The sequence below is a fragment of the Centroberyx gerrardi genome, chromosome 20 (assembly GCF_048128805.1).
Source record: "Centroberyx gerrardi isolate f3 chromosome 20, fCenGer3.hap1.cur.20231027, whole genome shotgun sequence".
Lineage (NCBI taxonomy): Eukaryota > Metazoa > Chordata > Actinopteri > Beryciformes > Berycidae > Centroberyx > Centroberyx gerrardi.
Window position 1 is genome coordinate 10,130,922 of NC_136016.1, and position 6,937 is coordinate 10,137,858.

The window sequence follows — 6,937 nt, forward strand, 5'->3', positions numbered from 1 at the left end:
CCCTGGGTGGATGTGAAAGGTGACTCTGTAGGATGAATTAGGAGTCTGGACAACTCTGAATGGGAGGGCACAGATCCTTTGTGCCTCCAAGATGCCATGGCCTTTGATTTACTCCCCCTCTCTGGGAATAATTATAAAAAGACCTTTTATGTCATATAACCTGCATTCATCCCCCTGAGAGCCGGGCCCGTCGTTAATAATAAGTGCTGAGTGACTTGGTATTTCCCAATTGTGAAAAGGCCGGCACTGTTATCAGACTTGAAAACAGATGTTAATGTGGGAAGGTGAACTTCGGTACTGCCAGCACAAGGAAACAGCCCAGTAATGGCTGCTTCAGTCGTGGTGTGTGTGTGTGAGAGAGAGAGAGATACATGGTGAGAAATTGATGCTACAGGCTGGATTCAAGGCCATTTTCATCATCAACTTCGAGGAAATTCCAGTGATTTAGTATTACTAAAACATATCAGGATCTTGGCAGCCCACCATAGCCAGAGGCTATGAAGGACCTTGATTCTACTATCATGTCCCTCTGTCATGTCATTTCATTAGTCTAATGACCCATCGATTTAGCATTTATGCAACAAATTGTATTGGAGCTGGCTGCGGGCCAAGTCAATCACAGACAGGGCCGGCTGTGCATCTTGGCAAAAGAAGGTGATTAAACAGACTTGGGAGAGAGGAGAGGAGCATTTCTATTTTCACACTCAGAAAAACAGCATGCAACCGGCTCACAGCACACCTGACTAGGCTTCCTCTATTCTCACCTTGTCTCCCTCGGGGATGGGAGTGGGCGGGGTGCGCTTCACCCAGGTTTGACTCTGGCGCCCCCTATTTCAGGCTCGATAAGTATGTGGAGGAGAGATGTGGATGGCTCAGAGAGAGCAACAGATGGACTTGGCAGTGGGAGTGAGGCTCGGAGTGTGTTTGCAACGAATCACTATCCAACAGCAACAGCTTGAAATCCTGCTCGACCTGAGTGTGGGTTTGCTCATCAGGGGGAGATCTTGATAGGGATTTGGTTCTCCCCCAAGCTGCTGGCTGGTTCCACACAGCCCATGCTCCACCAGAGACTGTCACCTGCAGACAATATTAATATTCCCACAATGCTCTGAATCACCTCTAAAACTCCCTTTTCCTCTTGTCTACCCTTCCTCACCATTCACCCATTTCTACATGGTTTCACCTGCCAATTTGGTATTTGTATTTAGCAAGTCGGTCTGGCCCATTGATTTCCATATGGACAGACAGCATGTGCGTGTGTGTTTGAGAGTATTTGCCCTTCCAACACATAGCCAGCTGACCCACAGCAACTGCGTGTGAAAATGAATGCAATGAAGTCAGCGTTTAAGGACACACATAGTCAAGAATGAGCAGTCGCCAGGATACTATATTTTTTTCAAAATGCAGAATATATCCTTGACGACACTGAATTGTCATAATACTGATAAATTGAAATTATGTGTATGTTTGCCTACATGTTATGGTAGTTCTTCACAGAATTAGAATGTTTTTAAAAAGCCATCTGCCTTTTCCTGTCATGGCCCTGCCATTGGAAATAATGTGGGTTGAAGCAGCTGTTTTATTCGTCCAAAACACTTTGACAAACATTTGGCCTTCCCACCTACGTGCTGCCTGTCGCTACATCCACTGACAATGGCAAGTAGCCGCAGACGCTCGGCCTCCAAGTCCTGCTGCTACAACAACGGCCCCTAAACACTGCTGTTTGTCCCCATTCATCTCACACTCTGCTCCTGCTTTAACATATTGGCATTTCTGAGGTGCTTGGCGGTAATTGTCAGCCGCATGGCGTCTCCTCGTTTGTTTCGCTGACATTTTGCCTTTGGTTGATTGTGTATTTAACGGGGGAAGGAAAGCAAAATTAATTGGAGAGAGGCCTAATCTGTCTGCTTGAAATGTCACCCCTGTATTGCGATGCCTGCACTGACACAGTGGCACAGGAGAAGCAGCGACAGAGGGGGGAGAGAGCGAGAGAAAGGGAGAGCAAGGGAGAGAGAGAGGAAATTAAAAAAAATAAAAAGAGAATAACAAGCGAGAGAGGAAGATAGACGACATCTACAAAACTACAGAGACAAAATGGAGGCTGTTGGCATTCATCCCTCTCTGAAATCATCGGTGCTGGAAGACATCAGACACCACTTGTCCCTGTGGTTTTTAACCTCAACATTAGCCTACTAATGCAGGCAAATTACCAAACATTTACGTCGTGGGCTCTCAGTGTGTCTCTGAGCTCAGAGGATGAGAGATTTCTGTTGCGGGGCTTTCTGAAGCTTCACCGCTGCTCCAAAGTAGCAGGGAAAAGGGGATTCGTCAATCGGTCTGTAATGTGTCTGGAGTAGTGTGCATGTTTGCGTGAGAGGCATGCTGGAAAAGTACAGGGTGATCAAAGAGTGATTATATAGCATTCTGGGGCTCCTAGTAAGGCTCTATCCCCCAATTTATGTTCAAAAAGCCACTCCTACCCCCAGGGAGCCCCTGAAGAACACAGACAGACATTGAGACACCGCTAGAAAGCTTCCTGCTAATCTCATTGACAGAATAGACTTTTTTTTTTTTTTCATTTTCCTATTCGCTTTCCTGCTTGCTTATCTGTGACAAGATTCTTCCACTCTTTAATTCTGCCTGGTTCAATTGCTGAGGGGAAATAGTCAGCAAAAGTGATGTGAATATAAAGGGGATCTCAACCTGAGAGAACGATACCAGACCTTGCAGACAATTTGAAATTTAATGGACCATACCGGTGTGTTTGCATGTTTTAGCCTATTTGAATTCAAACAGTCCGGTGACCTAACTTAAAATTCACGGCTGCTCCGGCTAACATTCGTGCCCGGTTTCAGAAGTCATGAACGGTTGAATGTAGATCTTTTCTTCAGGGACTATTTTCTGGTGGAGACGTACATTCTGTTGCGTGGGTTTCTGAGTGCGACAGAAAGGAATGGTGCATTCATGTGCTATCAATAAATCGGAAAAACGTTTTTCCTACTTGGTAGTTAGCCAGAACATCACAACTTTCTTCTTCCTGAATGCAACGCTGTTTGGGCAGCTGCCTTTTCAGTCCCATGATGTCGGAGCTTCCCGCCAGCATGTGAACGCACCAGAAGACCTGCAGACTTTTCAAATTCATGTGGGCATTAAACAAAAATAACTTTGACAAAAAATAAACCTGGCTGGCGTGTTCGCTGTACCTATCTGAAGCGAGTTTCAAGTCTCTGCCGGTTGATTTTCGTACCGCGATGAAATGAATAGAAACGAGTGGCTGCCTCGAAAGTAGGTAAAACGCATTCAGACATATAAAAAAAAGTATGGTATGCTTTGGAAAATGGTTGGTAGTACCTGTGAATTGTAGTAAATGAGCTCAAACATACACAAACAAGTATTTCTATGATTGTATTTTATTCTAGCCATCAGTATCTGGATATGAGAAAATGTCGTTTCCTAACGCCTGTACATCATTTGAGCAGAGAAACAAAACAGTGACCAAATTGACTGAGGTGTCATCACAGCTGTACAGGAATAATTAACTTAGAGCATGTGATTCCCAGCTGAGCATGTGATTCCCAGCTGAGCATGTGATTCCCAGCTGAATCATCATGTAATACAGTGGAATTTATGCTTTGTGAAATTCCAGATCAGTCTATCCAGTTCAGCTCTTGCACCTGAACAATATGCCTTCCTATTTAATATAATTCACTGCATCTGTTAACTCTGGAGAAATACAAGAAAACGTGCGGCACCGGTAATCATAGTTTGATGGAATCCATTTTTACTTGCTGCCGTCACTTCTTCTCTGTCTGTCTGTCTGTCTGTCTGTCTGTCTGTCTGTCTTCTCTCTCTGTGTCTGAGGTCTCGCTGCTGACTTGAGCAGCATGTTATTAGTAATTTCCCCTCAACATTCCCAGCACAGGAAGCATCTTTCCATCACATACCCTCTCCTCCCACAAGGCCTTGGCCTCTGCTCTCCACCCACGCTCCATCCTCCTGGACGACAGGTGAGCCGAGCACTCGTCTAAAAGGTTCAGCACTCCAGAGCCATCGGTGTCAAACGTATTGGAGAGTTTCAGGTGAGGGGGGTGTTGGGGGTTTGGAGCAAAAAGACATAATTATTCTCCCACACATATTCAAGTTCTAGAACTTAATTGTTTACTACTATTACAATATGATTACAATATTACAGTTACATCTTTTGCAGGGAGCATGCAGATTACAATCATATATATGTACATATGTATTATTTTTTCATTTAAAATATCTAACTATTCAAATTCTGGCTATTTTCTTGCCTTTTTTCACAGAAACAGACAACTTATTGGAAATCATTAATGCAAAGGTTAGTTTATGTTAAATATGTGGATGGAGAATTAAAGGAGGCTTCAGATGCTAAGATGAATGTAAAATGAATAATTATCATTTCAGATTAAAAGAAAGCAATAAGGTGTCTGACTCTTGCAGGGCGCTGGAGGAAAACATGCTGAAAATCAAGACAGCCTCCTTAGAAAAGTAGAAAAGTTCATCCTCTTGTCCAAGGTTAGATTCTGTAAAAAAAAAAAAAATCATCAATAGTTATAATTACTTCTTTAACAAGTATAGAAATGAATAAAGGCATTTTAACATTTTGGTTAACAGCAACAGATGGCTCAGTACTTTTAAAGTACTTGAAACTGATGGAGAGGATTCTGTTGTGCCCTTTAGGTTAAGGTAGAGTTGATCATTCTTGTTGGGTGGAACTTTAATTGAACATAGGGAGAGACACAAAAGACACTTTTTCACCTTTTAAATGTCATGGCTATATATTTGTGTTTGGATACATTCACATTCATCTGTGCAATAAATTATTTTCCCTCTCTCATTGTGGCAAGTAGACTATCAAAGCCGCCGCCGGTCACAACCTAATGGTTATGTAAGCATCCCGCCCTCGCTCTTTGTGAGACTTACATGTCCACATGCCGATGCACATGCCACACCAGGCGACGACGCTGGAGATCTGCAGCGCTCTGTGACACTCTCCGCTCATCAGACACTTCTTGGTCCGCATGCAGCACCGCGCACAGCCGCTCTCCGACTCTTTGCTCACTGTGTCCTTGTGCGTCTGCGGCTGGGTTTGCCTCGTGTCTGGGTGCTTTTCATCCCACTCCTCGCCCGCACCCCGTCCCATGATGTTAAGGTTCTTTTAGAGGCTGACAAAAGGCCAGTGGAAGATGGCGGTTTGAGGACAGACGGGTCAGATGTCTGCGAGATATAGAAGAAATAATGGGCAATGTAAAATGTGTGTCACAGCTTCGGCGTAGTTCAGATTTCCCCATTGTGTGCTGGGAATAATATGAGCCACATTATGTGCCGGTGACTCCCACGCTCTCACTCCTAAGTGCGACACAATACAGGCTTTGTTTGAGATAACAACATGCAGTGTCTAATGTCATAATGGCGTGATTTTGTTTTGTTTGTTTCGACGTGGCTGCTCACAGTAAATCAATGAACACTATGACTCAACTTGCTCATTGCTCTTGTTTTGGTGTGTTTTGTTATCACTTGCATCTAACTTTTGTTTTAAGAACGCCTGTATAACACCCCAGGTGACATTCCTGGTTCAAATGCCTTACTGCCACTACTTCCTTATTATGCAGGGAATCCTGTATAATCTTAATGCAAAACATAACGACGGTAACATAATGAATCTACATAACACACTTATTCCATTTAAGCAAACGGAGAAAATTTTGCACAATCTATGTGTGACATCCATTCTACTGGAGAGCCATTTCAAATTCAATTCTCCCACACAACATTAGTGTAATGTAGATGTCTGCAATCACAAGGAGGCTTCATTTTGCCTGTAATACAGTCTATTTAAGCAACATGTAACTGCACATAATATGCACAGAATTGTTAGTGCAGTTTCATTAAGGCGATACAGATGAGTCCTCTTGAAAATGTGTGAGATATTAACACTGCAGTCTTAACTGAAGTCCCTCTATGATCACTTTATTGAGTGAAGTCACATTGATTTGACAGATTAACAATTCTTCCACACTGATGATCATTTCTCCTGCCAGGAGTCAAGGCCCCTGTTTTAACTGTCGGATACAATTGCTCCCTATTGACATTATCAGGCATTAAGTGATAACCCTGATGGTGAAATAACATCTTATCTATGCCATCCAGAGGCTCCGCATTTATTACCAATGACAGCAAATTAGATTGCTGGCATCTGGCGGGTATACTGGCATTTTGAGTGCACCTTTCCATCTCATTCTGCTTTCAAAACCCCATTGGTTTTCAATCATAAGTAATGAAATTCCATCACCCTCCTCAGCCATGAAAGTGACTTGGAAAGGAAGTGAGAGAAGGCCATTAAGAGTGGAGAAAACGAGTAATGGTCTTACCTTCTGCTTTCAGAGTCGCCTCTCTGTCGGTTTAGATCTCTTCTCTCTGTAGTGTATACTTTCCTTGGAGGAGTGCGCGCACACACACACACACACACACACACACACACACTGATATTTACAGTCCCAGCTCACATGAGCTGAGTGGGTGTGTGACCAGGTTTTACCGGTTTGACCAAGTGGACTACCTGACATCCACACTGTCATTTACACCAAACAAGTAAGTTAACCTAGTATTAAGTCTCAAAACCTTATTTTGCTAAAGTTAAATAAATAAATAAATAAATATATGGTAACCAAAACAAGTGAAATGGAGTGAGATAATTTCCTAATTGAGATGCCTTATTATTCTGTCTTATTTCAGGATACTGATATTTGTAAAATATTCCTGTAAAATTCCTGAAACAATTGAAACTGCATTCAAAACAAGTATGTTGTTATCCATTTGTTTTAAGAAAAAAAAGATGTTAAGATGGAATATGAGACTTGTTAGGATGGACATATTTTGCTGTGTGTAATGTAGATGTTTATGATGCCAA

General features: G+C 42.7%; 1 long non-coding RNA gene across 1 annotated transcript; it reads right to left on the reverse strand.

Moving 5' to 3' along the window:
• Positions 1-4,135: 4,135 nt before the first annotated feature.
• Positions 4,136-6,462, reverse strand: LOC139914682 (uncharacterized). Its single transcript, XR_011784786.2, has 3 exons — positions 6,399-6,462; positions 4,951-5,244; positions 4,136-4,550 (listed from the first exon to the last, which is right to left on the reverse strand). It is a non-coding gene; the product is annotated as an uncharacterized LOC139914682 (long non-coding RNA).
• Between the last annotated feature and the right edge of the window lie 475 nt (positions 6,463-6,937).